Genomic DNA, 19,360 nt, shown 5'->3' on the forward strand with positions numbered 1-19,360 from the left:
AGGTGTGGTTATGTTGGAAAAAGTGTTCACTCATTTTGGTTGTTACCTTGCGACACCTGATGTTACTGCGGTGTTCGCAAATACGCTGTTTAATTTTCCGAGTGGTCATACCCACATATCTTTTTTGGCAGGGACACGTAATCAGATAAACCACGTTTTTGGAATTGCAATTTGTGTGTACTCTCTGGGTCCATACTCTGCCTGGTTCCAAACTAAGTTGTTTAGTGTGTTTGGTTAGATGGCACACACTACAGTTTGAACATGGGTAGTGTCCGGTTATTGGTGGCAGACCCCAAGCACTTGTGATTGATCTCTCATTTGATATATTGGTAGGTTCTGTTTTTGGGCGTGTGTGGACCAGGGAGTCCCTCAAACTCCTACCTTTCTTAAGGGAATAAAGGGGTTTTTCCCAGGTTTTGTTATTGCTGGTGATGATACTTCAGTTTTTGTTGACTGATTTTTTTATTGCGTCTTACAGGCTGCTGTATGTAGTAACACACGTGAGTGGTGTGTCTTTGGGTTCTCTCACGTTGTCTTCCAATAATGCTTCTCGTGGTTGGTTCCTTGCACGTTTATTTCCATTGTCTAGAATTTTAGCGGGGTATCCTCTTGATTTGAGTCTCTGGGTAGGGGCAGTAGCCTGTTCCCGGTAATCCCTGATGTCACTACAGTTTCTCCGGATCTTTAAGTACTGGCCATAAGGAAGATTCTCCCTGAGTGGTCTAGGGTGGAAGCTAGAGAATTCCAGTAGGTTGTTTTTTGCTGTCGGCTTGTAGTGGGTTCTGGTGGTTAGCGCTGTACTTTTCACTGTGATAACCACATCTAGGAACACCACTTCATCCTTGCTGCTACAATGTGTAAATTTCAGGTAGGGTCTAAGGTGTTGACCCAGTCCAGAAAGTGTTCTAGGAGGGTCTCATCGCCATTCCAGATGAGGAGAATATCATCTATGTACCTCCTCCATAATCCTTTGGAAGAGGAGTAACAGTTACAAGTGGGTAGGATGTACTTAGATTCAAAATCATGGACATACAATCCTGCCACACTAGGGGCGAAAGTGCTGTCCATGGAAGTTCCAGTGCTGTGGAGATATAGTTTGCCCTTATGCTCGAAGTAATTTTCTTTTAGAGCTATTGTAGCACATTGGAGAATGAAATGTTTAGGTGTTGTGTACTCCCAAGTAACAGAGTCCAAGGTTGTCCTCAAAACTCAGGGTGTCATCCTGATAGATGCTTGTGTATAGACTTTCTATGTCTAGTGTAACAAGGATGATGGAACCTTCCTCAAAGGTGAAATTTTCTAGCAATTGTAGTACGCTTTTCGTGTCTTTGAGATAGGTGGAGGTGTTCTGTATTAGGGGTTTTAGGAAATAGTGAAGAAATATGGTATGGACACCAGGAAAAAATACACCCTCCTTACAATAGACCCTACACCAGAACTGAAATCACGCATCCATGACCTAGTCAAGGAATCAGAAGAGAATGACTAAATCTCTAAACATGAGGCGGCATTTCTTACGGCAGGTGAGAATGTAATACCGTATTTCTACACCCTGCCGAAAACACATAAGAATGTAACACCACCTCCAGGCAGACCAATCGTGTCGGGGAACGGTTCACTCCTTGAACCCCTCTCATTGTTCTGTGACCATTTTCTAAAACCCCTAATACAGAACACCTCCACCTATCTCAAAGACACTTTGAGATCGGTCCTTTTGAGAACCCAGAAGACAGATCTTACTATGTGTTTGTCTTTTTTACGACCCACCACCGACCTCAACCAACCCCCCGAAGATGCTGGAGCAAAATCACCACCGACCAACTCACCACCTCCTTGCCCCTAAACCCTCCCACCAACACCACGGACCCCAACGAAGGAGCCCGCAACCTCACACAGTCGATCACCGACTGCGCCGACACCCTTGCTCCACTGAAAAACCCTCCCAGCAACCTCAACAGCAGGAAAGCCGCGTGGTTCACCAACGATCTCAAAGACTCCAAGAAATCCTGCCGTGACCTCGAGAAATCCTGGCGCCACAACCAGTCAACGGACAACATGACAGCCCTCAAGAACGCCACCCGCAAACACCACCAGCTGATCCGCACCACCAAAAGGTCATCCTTCAGAGAACGACTAGACAACAACACCTACAACAGCAAGGAACTCTTCAACGTCGTGAAAGAGCACTCCAACCCCAACACCAGCAACAACGACATTACGCCTTCTCAAAACCTCTGCAACTCTCTGGCCACCTTTTTTCACCGTAAGATCGTCGACATACACAACAGCTTCGGCGCTCAGATCACGTACCCCACCACCGAACCTACACCCCCCCACCACCACCATGTGCGCCTGGACCCAGGTCAGCACGGAAGATACCACCCACACGATGAACACCATCCACTCGGGCTCCCCAGCCAATCCCTGCCCACACCACATCTTCAACAAAGCCGACTCCATCATCGCACCCAAACTTCGGGACATCATCAACAACTCCTTCATATCCGCCACCTTCCTGGAGAGCTGAAAGCAAGCAGAGATCAGCGCCCTCCTGAAGAAACCCACCGCAGACCCCTCAAACCTTAAGAGCTTCCGCCCCATCTCGCTCAAGTCATCGAGAAAACCATCAACAAACATTTGACAGCCTTCCTGGAGACGAACGGCTCCCTCGACCCATCGCAGTCCGGATTCAAAGCGAACCATAGCACCGAGACCGCCCTCATCTCGGCCACCAACGACATCCGGACCCTGCTGGACAACGGAGAAACCGCCGCCCTCATCCTGCTCGACCTTTCGGCTGCGTTCGACACGGTCTGCCACCGCACCCTGACAACCCGCCTCCGTCACGCTGGGATCCAAGGAAAGGCCCTGGAGTGGATCACCTCCTTCCTCTCCGACAGAACCCAAAGAGTCCATCTCCCGCTCTTGCTCGCAGAAGCGACTAAGATCATCTGCGGCGTACCTCAAGGCTCCTCGCTCAGCCCCACCCTCTTCAATGCCTACATGAGCCCCCTCGTAGCCATCGCACGCAAGCACAACCTTAACATCATCTCCTACGCCGACGATACCCAACTGATCCTCTCCCTCACCAACGACCCCACCTCCGCCAGAGCCAGCTTCCAGGACGGAATGAAAGACATCGCAGACTGGATGAAGCTCAGCCGCCTGAAACTGAACCCAGACAAGACGGAAGTCCTCATCCTCGGCCCATCCATCTCTGCCTGGGATGACTCCTGATGGCCCCCTGCTCTGGGCCCCCCACCCAAGCCCACGGACCACGCACACAACCTGGGATTCATCCTTGACTCCCCCCTCACGATGGCCAAGCAAGGTAACACCATTACCTCCTCCTGCTTCAACACTCTCCGCATGCTCCGTAAGATCTTCCGCTGGATCCCCACTGGAACCAGGAAAACGGTCTCCCAGGCCCTCGTCACCAGCCATCTGGACTACTGGAATGCCCTCTACACTGGGACCACCGCCAAACTACAGAAAAGACTCCAGCACATCCAGAACGCCTCAGCACGACTCGTCTTGGACATCCCCCGACACAGCCACATTTCCGCCCACCTGAGGGACCTGCACTGGCTCCCCGTCAGCAAAAGGATCACGTTCAGACTCCTCACCCACGCACACAAGGCTCTCCACGACTTGGGCCCCGAATACCTCAACAACCGCCTCACGTTCTACACGCCAACCCACCAGCTCCGCTCCGCCAGCCTCGCCCTTGCCACCGTCCCACGGATCCGCAGAACCACCAGCGGAGGATGATCCTTCACCTACTTGGCGGCCAAGACCTGGAACATACTTCCCACCCACCTACAACTCACCCAGGACCATCTCTCCTTCAGGAAGCAACTCAAGACCTGGCTTTTCGAGCCGTAGCAGCCCTCCTCCCCAAGCGCCTTGAGACCCTAGCGGGTGAGTAGCGCGCTTTACAAATACTCTTGATTGATTGATTGATTACATGTTTGTATTTCTCTTTCTTTCCAGACTATACAGGGTCCTCTGATTTTGAGGGAAACCCCACAACTTGTTGGTTTGTTCTCATTTTTCTTGCACCTACTAGTTTTTACACTATTTTTAACTTTTACATCCTCAGGTTAGGGTGGGCCTTAGCGCGCCCATACCGCTGAGGTACACTCCCCATGGTCCTGAAGAATGCCTAGTAAATTACACATAAAGGGCAGAAACATGTCGACCCCACTTTAAGTGGAAACACCCAAACAATTTATTTGGCAAATTTCCCAACACACACTTTTAATATGTCAGGTTGACCACTGAATACAGTTTTTGTGTGGGACACACCCTTGACATTTTTAACCACGTTTTTACACTACTGCCACAAAAACCAGCTCCGCAGTATCCTGGTGTTGTAGCACACCAGGGAGGCATTCGGCTTCTCCTGGTGGGCCCAATGATGAAGCATGTCACCAACCAGGGTGGTGAGTGAGGGCTTCCTGTAAAAATTCAATGAGATTCACTACTTTTACCTTTCTCCCTTATTTGTGCTTACACACATATAATGATTGACACTCTTTTGTTGCTTGATATACAAATGGCACTCAAACACAAATTGATTTTTTTCCGGCTCCATGGCCCGCTCCTCTCCTTTGTCACTGGCTTCAACATACTGGAGGCTGCTGTCACAGATCATGGCATGGTGCGACTGGATCTGGCCGAGGGGCGTTTGGACAGAATGTTGTGTTGTAAATAGTGGTAGACAGAAACATTGTAAGCAGAGTATCATAATACAAAAAAAGAAATGCTGCAGCTCGAGTGCTGGGAAGATTTAGGCTTGTGTTTACATTTTGCGTGGAGCAAGGCGATGATGAGGATTTGGTGTGCTCTCCGGGCGGCTTTGCTGCAGATCTTTAGCTGGCAAGGTGGATAGACTGGCTAGATTGCATCAGCGATTGAGGAATAAGTAGTCCACATAATCAGAGGCTGGCGGCCCTAGGATTATGCACTGGGCAAAGCGGAGGACGTCTGTCTGGCTTCAACAGGGGAAGCAGACGGGGCTACATGGGTGCTACCCATCTGGCACCTTAAGGTCTCACAGAGAGACTTTGCAATCTCACCAGTGGGTTTGGGCCATTCCTCCAGAGCATCCCAGTGACTGGGTTTCCCGCGGTCATCACTGGGGAACGCAGTCTCTAAACCCCTGGTGTTGCTTCGTAGCAGGATCTGAATGGGGCCCTGGTAAAGGCCAGCTCAGGAAAAGTGAAGTGCTTTCACTCTGTGAGCCCACCTATCATTGATGATTATGGTGCCTCATGAAGTGGACGTGGTGACTGTCGAGGGGAACAGCAAAGAATCAGGGCTTGTAAGAGGGGATAGGTCAGCCCCAATAGCACTGAGCATAGAGGTATTCAAAGAGGCAGTCCAACATCACTGGCCCACACCGGGGACAACTATGCCAATGTCACACATAGCCATCTGTGGAGGGAGCAGGGGTCAGTGAGCTGTCCTCACCCGCACCCATTCCAGGTCTGCAAGGTAGTGCAATGTGCCCAGGTTGAAGCAACGCCTATTAGAAGTCAGGCGAGGTCTAGTCTGCTGTAGGGAGCTGCTCGCCTGTCCAGAACATCAGCACCAGTGTGCGGCAAGGTCCCACCTCTGGGTCCCCAGGGCACAGCTGCAGCAGGGACAGGTCCAGCTGTGACCTCTGGTTGAGGTTCAGGAGGAACTTCTTCTGATTGCAAAGCATGGTGCCCTCGGATGAGAGTGCACCAAGGGTTGCTTGGCCCAGCACCACTCGCTCTGTCAGCCACGCTCACTGCGGGGGGTGCAGTGTGCATCATTTGAGGGGTGGCGCTGGTGTATGGCTCCACGACTAATGGTAGCAGCTCCAACCCAGATCGGCAACATAGGGGTCGGGGATCAGCACTGCACAGGAGATCTAGCAGGCTGCAACCATCTTGGAACCATAGTTACATGCCAGTGAGAGTAATAGGAGTGAAGAAAAGGTATTACTTTCTAGCAAGATCTTTGAAAACTGAAACCTTGCTCACAAGTTCAAAGAAGTCAGGTAAAAAAGGTGTTTTTACCCAAGATGTATTGGTGCACCACACCCCTGAAATAAATGTACCTTGCAGGTAATCTCTTTCCTGCAGAAAGACCTTCAAACGGGTACCTAGGCATTATTCACAAGAGATCTACAAAGCCAAATAGAAGAACAAAATAAAAAAGATACAGAGGATGATTTCTTCTGGATCTCCTTTTGCACGAATTACAAGACTTTTCTCTCTGCCAGTAGAAGGGCCAGCAGACTGAGGCTTGAGAACAACTCAGGAGCCCTGGACCGACAGACGGGAGATTACTGCGGTCAATGCAGCGGAGATTATGAATGTTCCATCTGGCTTGCATTGCTGGCATGGGCCATAAACTTCTTCTTCATCACATAGGAAGCATTTACTCAAGTCATATGACGGGCCTCAGAAATATTTTAAGTTTTCACATATAATGAGCAGCATCTTCTTTCTGGAAATCTGATGTAGACATTTTTGTAGAACTTGCTACCTAAACATTAGGCAGGGGTCTTCGGGCAAATGTGACTAACTCCTCTTATCTTAATACAGATACAGGATTAAAGAAAAATGAACTATAAAACTTCCATATGAGTCTAGTTTCTGGCTCTTGTGTTCTCCTTCGATTTCCTAGCTACCTGTTCACACAGTTTCCCAGCAATCAGCACTCCACAGCAGACAAACAGACAAAAATGTTGAACTGACACCCCAGAAGTACCAGTGGCAATTTGTTGAGTTGACGCATTGATCTCCTTTAGGTTCCATAGGTCATTATGGAGAAATAATCAGTTTTTGATTCAGAAAAAGAAGCATTTTTAAAATCAGGAACTGCTAAAATGCTTTTGGGTTTCGACAAGACGCATTCAATCTCATTCTAAAGTTATGCCAAAAATGTTAAAAAATATAGTGCAAATGTGTTTTTTCATCCAGTTTTTGCGCTGTGGGCCTATTACTTGATGGTACCTGGTAAATATTGTACATGTGAAACTGTTTATAAGTGGTATTACAACGCAAAATATCTTTTGCAAAAAAGATTTTTGTGCATTATATCTCGTTATGTACACTGAGGTGGTACCTTAGGGTTATTATATAGGAAATATTGTGAAGCATGGTCAAATCAACAGCGGGTTGGGCCCTTCCATCTTTGTGCTCTCATGGCCTACATACCTGTACCTTTGCCTTTCAACTGCCCAGTTCATTCTCCTTTGTGTTCTCCTGGTCCTTAGTGACACAGCTCTCCCTCATACCACACACATCTCTTTTCCTCATTGCTCTGTGAACACACCACCACCCTGCCTGTTACTACACATGTGCACCTTAATGTCCTATACACATATTTGACTCCACCCTGTCACATGCACACATCTCACTCTCCTTGACACATACACTCACAACTTATATACTCTTTCACAGGCACTGCTTTACAAACCACTCTTGCAGTCTAGTGCATGTTCTTCACCTTCTCAATGTCCCCTTGCTTTTCAACACATGTGAATTCCATGGGTACTTCCAAATGAGCACACCCCTCTTTATCATGTGTTCTCGAATATATGACTTTACCACGATTACAAGTTCCACGCATGGCATTACCACGCAAATTTTAGTTCGCAAGTGGCTTTACCACGCTGGAATTTGTAACGAAGGATTATACCACGCATTTTAACGTCCTTTAAGCACAAATGATAAAGATTATTTTCTTACCTGACACCTTCCTGTCTTTCACCAGCAGCCCGTACTTCCATCCACCATCGAAACAAGCGTCAAAACACTTCTACCAAAATTAAAAAAGGACTGCTTTTTTTTACGTACACGGCACGTCTTTGGGGGAGGCTCTTTCCTTTTACCCCAGCCCCCCCAGCCCTCCCCCCCCAGCCCTCCCCCCCCCAGCCGCCCCCCCCAACCCCCTGCTGAACGACTGGAAGGAATACCACCCCCCCCCCAGCCAGAACGTATTTGCGTGGTAAAGACGGTCGGGGAAGGCACCCACGCTGAAAAGACGTTTGCGTGGTAAGTAACCCGTGGTAAACGTGATTAGTGGTAAATGATGTTTCCCGTGTTCTCAACACACAAATGCAAACAAATACATAGTGACATATACACACACCCCCTCCATAAAGGTGCATTCACACTCCTCTCCCATCAGTGACACAAGCTCAGCCTATTTCAAGCACTGCCACATACACAAATATATGTGCCTCAATGTGCCTTACACACACATACCCCTCACTAACACATATGCATACATTCCCGCCAATATCACAAGACATACATACCTTCTCCCCCTCATTGGTGCATCCTTTCACACTTTCAACAACACTTAGCCTTTGTCATACCTCTCTCTTCTCCGTTGGACCCTGTAGTCTTTCTTGATTTAAACCATAGAGGCTGCAGTGCAGGGGTTTTAACCTTCTAATATTCAAGGAGAGGTGAAAATACTGTAGGAGACAGGCACTCTAAGAAAGGCAGCTGGAACTCTCGGAACTCAAAAGTGGTTCAAATCCTACTAGCAGTGGCAGAACTTGCATCCACACTACTTTTATTCATTCATCCAACACTGTAGCAGGGAAATATCAAGTCAGTCAATGCATTTTTCTACGTTATTAGGCTGTCACTGCTCTGAGAGGAATAGATAACCATAAGGGTGTGAGAAGTAGAATAGGGACCATGGTTACCCCTTGCACCACTGAATGATGTTTGTGCTTTTATCAGTCCTACTATTGCTAAATTTAGGAAGAACTGCTGACAATTATGGCAACCTACTGGTAATGTGAATAATGTTTTTTGATGTTCACAGTTCAGCATTATTTTTGTTCCCCGCCTCAGGAAGATTGTACTTCGTCCATGTGACCAGTTCCTGCATTTTCTTTATGTTGACAGGGCCAGTGCTTCCATAAAAAGGCACTAGAAGAATGGAGCCACTGGGTGGTGGTGCCAAATTACTGATAAAAGGAGGGATGCAATGTGCCAGTATAAATGGAGGGCATGAGCTCAAAAACTTCCCTTAGGGCTTCATTTACTATATTTTGATGCACAGCAGCATAGCACGTATTCCTGCAGTGCTGCCGTGAGTCAAAATAAAAGGGCAGGAATGCATTGTATCTACAAGATGCTGCACATCCCTGTCCTCACTTGCGCTGGTGTACAACAGCAGCCATACACCAACGTAGACACTCTGACACCAAGGTATAAGGGTGCCTGGGTTGCAGGGATGATTGTTTATGTGCAAGAAGGGACACCTCCCTGCAGATAAAAAATCATTAAAGGCTGGCTGCTTCTCTATGTATGCTGCAGAATGCAACACACATAGAAAGAGCAAAAAACGAGTATTTCTCCTCTTTGTTCTAATTCTGCACCGCCCCTGGGGAGTCATAGGATTCTGACGCATTCCCAGGCTTAACACATTTTGTAAATCTGTGAATGTGTCAGGTTCCATGGATGTTGCTTGGGAACACCTGCAGCAGCACCCATGGAATGCCCCTTTCACTCAGAGTAATGAGTAGAATGGTCCCATATTTACAAGGCCATGAAAAGTCATGCAGGGTGACTTTATGCAGCCTTGTTAATATATCACCTAATCAAATGGGAAGGATCACTTGTCCTGCATAACTAGGGTATGCGGGGTTTGTTCTTTCTAGTCCCAGTTAAAAAACCCTCATGCACGTGTAGTTGATGGTAATTCAAGCTGTATATCTTGATTCTCTGCTAGCCCTCACACGTGTCTGCATAATCATTGGGTTTAGTTGTTATGCAACCTCCACCAGGAGGTAATACCCTTTGTTAAGAGCAGTAGTGATCAGTGATAGTGACAGTGATAGAGTGTAGTGAAGGTAGTTAAAAGTCTCTCAATCCCAGATTTGTATTTTAATAGTTCTGGTTTTGGAGGCAGTAAAAACAATGTAGGTGTCTGAGAGTGATTATGACTCTCTCACACTAAGGGGTGTGATCTAGGTCAACATGTTTCAGCCCTTTGTCGCCAGTCGGTCAAATGGGCTTTCTTCAGGACCAGGGTGTAGAGTGTATAGAGATCTCTGGCGTCTCTATATGTGAAAAGTACATGTAGGTATTTCCTAATGTGCCAATGTGAAAGGAAACGTAACTTTCTACTGTTCCTTAGAGGTCGCTTGGTACCTTAAGTTGCGGTATTATTCTACCTCATCAGGATCCATGTGGGTCAGGGAGGCCTGCTGCGGTCACTCCATTCTGCGACTTGTACTGACTCTGCCACTTTAGTCCCCTTGTTAATATAGGTAGGGACACTGCACCATTCGTGCTTCTAAAATAGTGATGCACCAGCGCTGCAAAGGGCTCATAAACGAGGTCCTATGTTTCCTGAAGTGAGTGCTAAAAAATCCTTGTATCCTTCCTGCAATCAACCTGTGGTGTCCACTTACCTTGGCCACCATGTACACAGCACTTGATCCTATATGTACGTGTGCACAAAGGTGTTTGTGGGAGTAGGGGTTTTTGTGTGAGTGGATGCATTCAGAATTCCACATTTGGCTTGATCATAGGTTCTTCAGATACAATTTTTTTTTTAAGAAAACTGTGACAAATTTTCTTTACTCGCAAAGCTTTCTTTACTAAAACAGAAGACGCATGATTAAGATTTCAACGCAGAATCCACGCGAGTACACCAAGACACTGCAAATATAGGGCCTCATTTACAAGGCCATTGCGCCACCAGTGCGTCACCTTTTTTAACACACCGGCAGCACAGTGTACCTGCTCATATTTACAAGGCCACGTAAAGTTACCCAGTGTAATTTTTTATGACCTTGTAAATATGCATTCCTTTCACACATTACTCTGGATGAAAGGGGCATTCCATGGGTGTTGTTGAGGGTGTTCCCACATGACACATTCCCAGATTTACAATGTTTTGAAAAGCTGGGAGTGAGTCAGAATCCTATGCCTCTCAATCATCCCCGCAATGCAGGCACCCGTGAAAAATGACTCAAGGGTGCCTGCGCTGGCACATGGCAGCCAATCGTGTGCCAGAGCAGGAGAAAACGCATGCATGCATTGCATTGTTGTCAACACGATGCATCCATGTGCTTTGAAAATGATGCAGCTTTGCACATCAAAATGGCTTGCGGAGCAACGCTGCATCATTTTCTTGTAAATGAGGGTCGTATTAACCACCCGTAAATTCATGCGCAAATTAATTTTGCCTAACTGCTTGAAAAAATCAACACAGAACTCGCCACTCTTTGCAAATCTTATACCTCTTAAAGGCTCAAAATTACTAGTTTGAACTTAATAAATTAATAATATTTTTGGAAATAACTGTTTTAAAACATGCAGTTTTTGTTTATTTCGTTCTCTTCAAGAAGTAAAACGTTTACATACATTTGTTTGCTTAACATTTCCCTTCAAGTATGAAGAATTTCCTATACCTTTTTGAAAATAGTAAAACTATGTACACATTTATTTTCATTTTTTTTGTGTTGAATACGTGACTTGCATTTAATGGGGGAACAAAATGACATGGGTTTGTCGCTACTGGAGATGCTTCAAAAGAAAGTGCATGGAGTGCAATGTTTTGGGGAAAAATCGACTACGCTACAATAATCCCACTGTGTGAGAAATGTACAGATGTACTGGAACTTATGGGCACCTGATAAGTTACTCAATTGAATTTGCACTATTTGCATACACATGCACCTAGCAATTTCCTGCTTTGGTTCCAAGAATTACCTTCAGTATATCCAAGTAAGGTGCTAGCAAGGATTCTGAAAACCTCGTACTTTGCATACCATTCATAATATTAAAGACTTTTAAAAAAAATGTCAATAACTTTATAAACGAGAATGCTACATAGGCCCATTTAACCATGTGCCAAATGTATCTTTTAAAACTGATATCTCCATTATTGAAGATAAGAAATTGAAATGGCAAACTAGTCATTGTTGACTAGGACATGAAAACTATAATTATATATTCAAAAGCTGCCCTCTAGAATGAAATTGTAACCAATTTTAGAACATGTACTGGTGCTTTTTTACATGGAAAACAGGCGCCAGAATTGACATACACTAAGTAGCATGGCATCTGCATCACTTAGGATTTACAATGAGAAACCTTCAAATCTGTTTATCCTTCCCCCAGGTACCACAAGGTCAAATACATGGACAGTCAGAACATGTGGAAACTTGATACATTTAAAGCAAAGGAGTACTTTTCTAGACTGGTGGCTGAGGTATTTATAATTCGTGGTGCACTGTGGTGTCTTTCTGCATATAAAAGCCCTAGATGTATTGTGTCAATCAAATGCTGTAGGAGGTCCCAGACTGTTCGGTACTTAAACTAATGTTCCCAAGTCAGGCAATGAGCCAGGGACCAGGCACTTTACTCCATAAGCACCAGATGTGGGTAGGGACAAGGGTACTTTTTTCTCCTCCACATCACTCAAGACTTTGGTGTATCGGACGGCTGGAAAAGGTTTAATTTCTCAGGATTATTGGATGCAAGGTGTGAAAAATCACAGAGTATGTCTTGGTAGGTCTCGTCGCCTGGCTGTCCATATAGTCCTTCAGATTCCCGCATCTCCTCATTCATTCTTGCCCCTCGCAACAGTGTTACAATGTCAGTATTTGCAGCTTCAACTGCAATAGTCAAGGGGTCTTTTCCTTCTTCATCTACGGCGTGCTGATTTGCCTTACGCTTCAGAAATAAGCAGACTTGCCCAGTGTGCCCTAAAACAGTTGCATGATGCAGGGGTCCTCTGCCACACAGATCCATGTGATTAACATTGGCGCCATTCTGCAGCAGGAACTCACAGGCGACCAAAGATCCCCCATGCACAGCCTGAATGAGTGGTGTTGCGTTGTTTTCCTCTTCATTCACCCAGTTAACATCTGCGCCATGTGCTAATGCTTCTGCCATATCAGGAAGGCTTTCCTCATACGCAGCTCGATAAAGGTGCAGCCCTGGATGAAACTTATCCGAATCCTGAAATACTGAAGAATCTCGCTTCTCGACCTCTAGGACTGGTTCATACAAACTGTTTGAGGAGACAGTAGATGCAAGAAGTTCTCGCCTGCCATCTGAACTGAAGTGGATTTCACTGTTGTTGCTTTCCACTGAACTTCTGGAAGATGTTGAGAAGTGATCCTGTGATGCCAGGGACTTCTCAGAACTATTGGGGTCTTCGTTCTTGCACTCAGAATAAGGCCATTTCTGTCCACCAAGAGGGTGTGAAGCAACGCAGTCCTGATTCACAAACCTCTTTTCCACGTACTTTGCTCTGATATATTCCTCCTTTTCCAGTCTTGGACTTTCCTTGTCTGGCTTCTTCACTCCAAGGGTTTTCAATTTAGCTTCATATATTTGATTAATAACTTGATTTCCCAGTTCAAGCATCAGCATTAGTAATTCAGGCTCCCATGTATCTAAAGTTAATGACCTTACTTTTGAAAAGTGCACACCAAGACTCCTGTGAATCCCAGCACACTCAATGCACAGGATGATTCCAAGGTTGATGCTGGCCCATGGCGGATCCGCCAGACCACAATCGCAGCAGACAGAGTTTCCAGCAATACACTGAATCAGCTGTAAGTCAATTTCTCCTTCAAATAATTCCTCTTTCACCTCGCTGCCAGAGTCCAGACTTCCTGTGGAAGGTGAAGATGTCTTATCCAGCTTCTCCGTCTCATCACTCTTTTCACTATATGCTGTAGCAATACTTGCACCTTCAAATAATTCCTCTTTCACCTCACTGCCAGAGTCCAGACTTCCTGTGGAAAGTGAAGATGTCTTATCCAGCTTCTCCGTCTCATCACTCTTTTCACTATATGCTGTAGCAATACTTACACCTTCAAATAATTCCTCTTTCACCTCGCTGCCAGAGTCCAGACTTCCTGTGGAAGGTGAAGATGTCTTATCCAACTTCTCCGTCTCATCACTCTTTTCACTATATGCTGTAGCAATACTTGCACCTTCAAATAATTCCTCTTTCACCTTGCTGCCAGAGTCCAGACTTCCTGTGGAAGGTGAAGATGTCTTATCCAGCTTCTCCGTCTCATCACTCTTTTCACTGTATGCTGTAGCAATACTTGCACCTTCAAATAATTCCTCTTTCACCTTGCTGCCAGAGTCCAGACTTCCTGTGGAAGATGAAGATGTCTTATCCAGCTTCTCCATCTCATCACTCTTTTCACTATATGCTGTAGCAATACTTGCACCTTCAAATAATTCCTCTTTCACCTCGCTGCCAGAGTCCAGACTTCCTGTGGAAGGTGAAGATGTCTTATCCAGCTTCTCCGTCTCATCACTCTTTTCACTATATGCTGTAGCAATACTTGCACCTTCAAATAATTCCTCTTTCACCTCGCTGCCAGAGTCTAGACTTCCTGTGGAAGGTGAAGATGTCTTATCCAGCTTCTCCTCATTCATTCTTGCCCCTCGCAACAGTGTTACAATGTCAGTATTTGCAGCTTCAACTGCAATAGTCAAGGGGTCTTTTCCTTCTTCATCTATGGCGTGCTGATTTGCCCAACGCTTCAGAAATAAGCAGACTTGCCCAGTGTGCCCTAAAACAGTTGCATGATGCAGGGGTCCTCTGCCACACAGATCCATGTGATTAACATTGGCGCCATTCTGCAGCAGGAACTCACAGGCGACCAAAGATCCCCCATGCACAGCCTGAATGAGTGGTGTTGCGTTGTTTTCCTCTTCATTCACCCAGTTAACATCTGCGCCATGTGCTAATGCTTCTGCCATATCAGGAAGGCTTTCCTCATACGCAGCTCGATAAAGGTGCAGCCCTGGATGAAACTTTTCCAAATCCTGAAATACTGAAGAATCTCGCTTCTCGACCTCTAGGACTGGTTCATACAAACTGTTTGAGGAGACAGTAGATGCAAGAAGTTCTCGCCTGCCATCTGAACTGAAGTGGATTTCACTGTTGTTGCTTTCCACTGAACTTCTGGAAGATGTTGAGAAGTGATCCTGTGATGCCAGGGACTTCTCAGAACTATTGGGTTCTTCATTCTTGCACTCGGAATAAGGCCATTTCTGTCCACCAAGAGGGTGTGAAGCAACGCAGTCCTGATTCACAAACCTCTTTTCCACGTACTTTGCTCTGATATATTCCTCTTTTTCCAGTCTTGGACTTTCCTTGTCTGGCTTCTTCACTCCAAGGGTTTTCAATTTAGCTTCATATATTTGATTAATAACCTGATTTCCCAGTTCAAGCATCAGCATTAGTAATTCAGGCTCCCATGTATCTAAAGTTAATGACCTTACTTTTGAAAAGTGCACACCAAGACTCCTGTGAATCCCAGCACACTCAATGCACAGGATGATTCCAAGGTTGATGCTGGCCCATGGCGGATCCGCCAGACCACAATCGCAGCAGACAGAGTTTCCAGCAATACACTGAATCAGCTGTAATTCAATTTCACCTTCAAATAATTCCTCTTTCACATCGCTGCCAGAGTCCAGACTTCCTGTGGAACGTGAAGATGTCTTATCCAGCTTCTCCGTCTCATCACTCTTTTCACTATATGCTGTAGCAATACTTGCACCTTCAAATAATTGCTCTTTCACCTCGCTGCCAGAGTCCAGACTTCCTGTGGAAGGTGAAGATGTCTTATCCAGCTTCTCCGTCTCATCACTCTTTTCACTATATGCTGTAGCAATACTTGCACCTTCAAATAATTCCTCTTTCACCTGGCTGCCAGAGTCCAGACTTCCTATGGAAGGTGAAGATGTCTTATCCAGCTTCTCCATCTCATCACTCTTTTCACTATATGCTGTAGCAATACTTGCACCTTCAAATAATTCCTCTTTCACCTCGCTGCCAAAGTCCAGACTTCCTGTGGAAGGTGAAGATGTCTTATCCAGCTTCTCCATCTCATCACTCTTTTCACTATATGCTGTAGCAATACTTGCACCTTCAAATAATTCCTCTTTCACCTCGCTGCCAGAGTCCAGACTACCTGTGGAAGGTGAAGATGTCTTATCCAGCTTCTCCGTCTCATCACTCTTCTCACTATATGCTGTAGCAATACTTGCACCTTCAAATAATTCCTCTTTCACCTCGCTGCCAGAGTCCAGACTTCCTGTGGAAGGTGAAGATGTCTTATCCAGATTCTCCGTCTCATCACTCTTTTCACTATATGCTTTAGCAATACTTGCACCTTCAAATAATTCCTCTTTCACCTCGCTGCCAGAGTCCAGACTTCCTGTGGAAGGTGAAGATGTCTTATCCAGATTCTCCGTCTCATCACTCTTTTCACTATATGCTGTAGCAATACTTGCACCTTCAAATAATTCCTCTTTCACCTCGCTGCCAGAGTCCAGACTTCCTGTGGAAGGTGAAGATGTCTTATCCAGCTTCTCCGTCTCATCACTCTTTTCACTATATGCTGTAGCAATACTTGTTTGGACAGCTTTAACCCATGCCTGTCGCAGCTTTTCTGAGTCCGCCTGTAGCATACAGCTCTTTGTTGGTGAGACTACTTCAAAGCAGAAACGTCTTGCTATGTCTTCACGGGGTTTAACTGTGCAGAGCCGTACATCTTCGACAACCACTGTGGGGCTATCCTTCATTTTTTTCTGATATGCCAGTTGGTTGTTTTGTATTGAGAACCAGCACCTGTTCCAAGTTTTAAAGGTATTACTGGTCCTTTTAAAGAGATATCCTTCTATTACAATGCCATTAGCCTCTTCAAGTCTGAGATCATCGTCAGTGAAATCCTTTTGCTGAATAGTGGAGTGCTTTTGTTCCATGTCCCTCTTCTCTTTTGCTGCATCCACAACAAGCCCATCCAACTGTGTACCAAGCTCTTTCATGACAGGTTCAAGTTCACTGAAGAGATTGAAGGCAAGGTGGAAGAAGCCTAGATGTGCGTACATGAAGGATAACATCGATTTTAAAATTTCAGACCTCTGCTTTGACTGAAGAGCATTGATTTGGAGGACATTGTCCAAAGCTATATGCCGGAAGCGTTTTCGTTTTACAATTAAGATGTTTGTTGCTTCCTCCACCTCGTGCAGTTTTGTTCTTTTAACTCGGGCATTTTTAACTAGTGCGTTTTCTTTTTCTTTACTGACCTTATCAAACTGCTTCTTTGCATCTTTGAATTTTCGAAGATCATCCTTAATAAATATCTGGAGCTGTATTTTGATGGATCTCTGAGCTTGGTCAAACAGGATTGTGTGATAATTGATCACTTCTTGGAGGCCGTCTGAAAACTTCGCCAAGCTAGACTCTATCTGCACATCCTTGCTTAAATACTGTGCGAGGTCCCGAATGCCATTCATAAATTGCTTGTTGGCAGCACAAAAGGCCTTGCCTGCATCAATCATGCCAACACATAACTGAACAAGCTTATCAAGTTTCACTTCCAGTTCCGTCACCTCACCGTCAACTTCCTTCAAAGCGGCTCTGAAACGGGGTGAGTCCTTCAAGCACTCCTGCTCGAGATCAATGGTCACCGTCATGCTGTTGCCTCGGCCCCTCCCGTCGTTCAAGGTGAGCAGGAATAAGGAGGGGGCTGAGCACAGCAGTTGAAGTCCGTCAAACTTTAGCCTGCCTCACCGCTGCCCAGGTCTCGGCGCTTCCTCCACTTCTGAACACTGTCCCTGCTGGCAGACACACCAGACTCCCAGACACGCACATAGACACAGACAACGGACAACAATGCAAGAGTCCGAGCGTCATAGACACAAAATATAGAATCAGAATGTCGTCCTCAGCAGGGTTCCACCAATGTATTTACATTTTCAGCAACAAGGCAATTCATCATTGGAGGTAGTGGTCTTTAGTTATTTTTCTGTACTGTGGTATCTAGGTTACCTGTCTCCAGGTAACTGGATGCCACTAATTCTAGAATGTTATACTGCGAGTCAGTTCTATGCTGGCTGTGGACAAGTGTGGTCGTATCTGCCTGTTCCTACAATAAATCATGCTTCTACTCAACTACTGTGTTGGTCCTTACTACATGTACATAGGCAAACCTGTTTTTTTTATTGTCTGGTCACAAAGGTCGATTTTAAAGGAATGTTTCTGCAACCACAGAGACTCCTGCTCCCCAGAGTCTTTGTCAGTAAGGGAATCCTGTCTGCTAAACTAGTATATACTATTGAACGTGTTACAGATTTGTTTATTTTTTAAATTTTATTTATTGGATTTTCTCAAACAGTATGCAGTAAATTGTTACGTGTTACAGATTATTTAACACCTCAGAGATACCTTGGACTGTGGATTCTGTAAAACAAGATGTTTTTAATGTCCGAAAATCAATAGATCAATACATCTCTTGATTGACAGTTTTTACTTTAGGGACATATTTTTTTTCTTTCACACATGCTCCATCCGGGGGCCTTGGAAAGGGAAACCATTATTAGTAATTGAGGTCTGCAGTAAAAGGGATGGGTCCAAGGCCACGTTTCATACAGGAGGAACAGCAGTATAGACTTAAAGATCACCAAAAAGACATAACGTTAAAGTCAAAGGAACACATAAGCACAAATCTTAATTTTATCTTCTTCCAAAGCCAATGAATTTGCAAAAATAAATGTTATTGAAACAACTAATTGAGTTCTTCATCTGAATACTTACTTCATTCAACATTATCAGTTCTTCAACTATCTGTGTTTTAAATTTCTCTCTTGAACTGGAAATTTAATCGAAAATAAGGTATATAATCAAATACGGATGAGCAACATTATTTTAAGGTGATGTTTTAGGGCCTGATTACGAGTTTGGCGGTGCGGCACCGAGTCCGCCCCGCCGCCGCATTGCCAAACCCACTGTCAGGCCGCCTGTCAGATTACAAGTATTTCTCATGCCTAGCGGGCTTTTTTGGGAGGTTCCCATGGCTGTACCCTAAAAGTGGGCATTGCAATGGCAATGCCAGAAACAGTTTCTGTATGGCATGGACTGTAAAGTCCATGCCATTCAGAAACTGTGGTGCATGCATACAGGGGGCACATGTTGTGCCCACTGCATGCACCCCAGGGAACAGAGGCACAAGAGGGCCCTGTAGGGCCCCCTCCCCTTTGTTTCCTCTCCGCCATAGTATTCATGGAGGAGGAACTACAGTGAAAACTGGGGCAGAGATGAAACTCGTAATATGCTTGGTGGGACTGTCGCAGTCATACCAAGCATATTGTGGCTCCTGACCACTACAACACGACAAGGGAATGGTGGTTCCCTGGCGGCTGCGGCAGAGCAATGGAAGTCCGACCGCCCTAATTGTAGAAGGCCAATTGGAAGAACGCCACTGTCACCACCCCGACTCTGGGAGTCTGTGGACCACCAGACTCATAATAGAGCCCTTAGGGCCCGATTATGACTTTTGGCCCAGCACGAGTTGGCGCTA

General features: G+C 45.6%; 2 pseudogenes; both read right to left on the bottom strand.

Moving 5' to 3' along the window:
• Positions 1 to 12,437: 12,437 nt before the first annotated feature.
• On the bottom strand, positions 12,438 to 17,477 carry LOC147708763 (arf-GAP with coiled-coil, ANK repeat and PH domain-containing protein 2 pseudogene; annotated as a pseudogene).
• On the bottom strand, positions 14,370 to 15,455 carry LOC147708764 (arf-GAP with coiled-coil, ANK repeat and PH domain-containing protein 2 pseudogene; annotated as a pseudogene).
• Positions 17,478 to 19,360: the final 1,883 nt, after the last annotated feature.

The sequence above is a fragment of the Lissotriton vulgaris genome, chromosome 6 (genome assembly GCF_964263255.1).
Source record: "Lissotriton vulgaris chromosome 6, aLisVul1.2, whole genome shotgun sequence".
NCBI classification, from domain to species: domain Eukaryota; kingdom Metazoa; phylum Chordata; class Amphibia; order Caudata; family Salamandridae; genus Lissotriton; species Lissotriton vulgaris.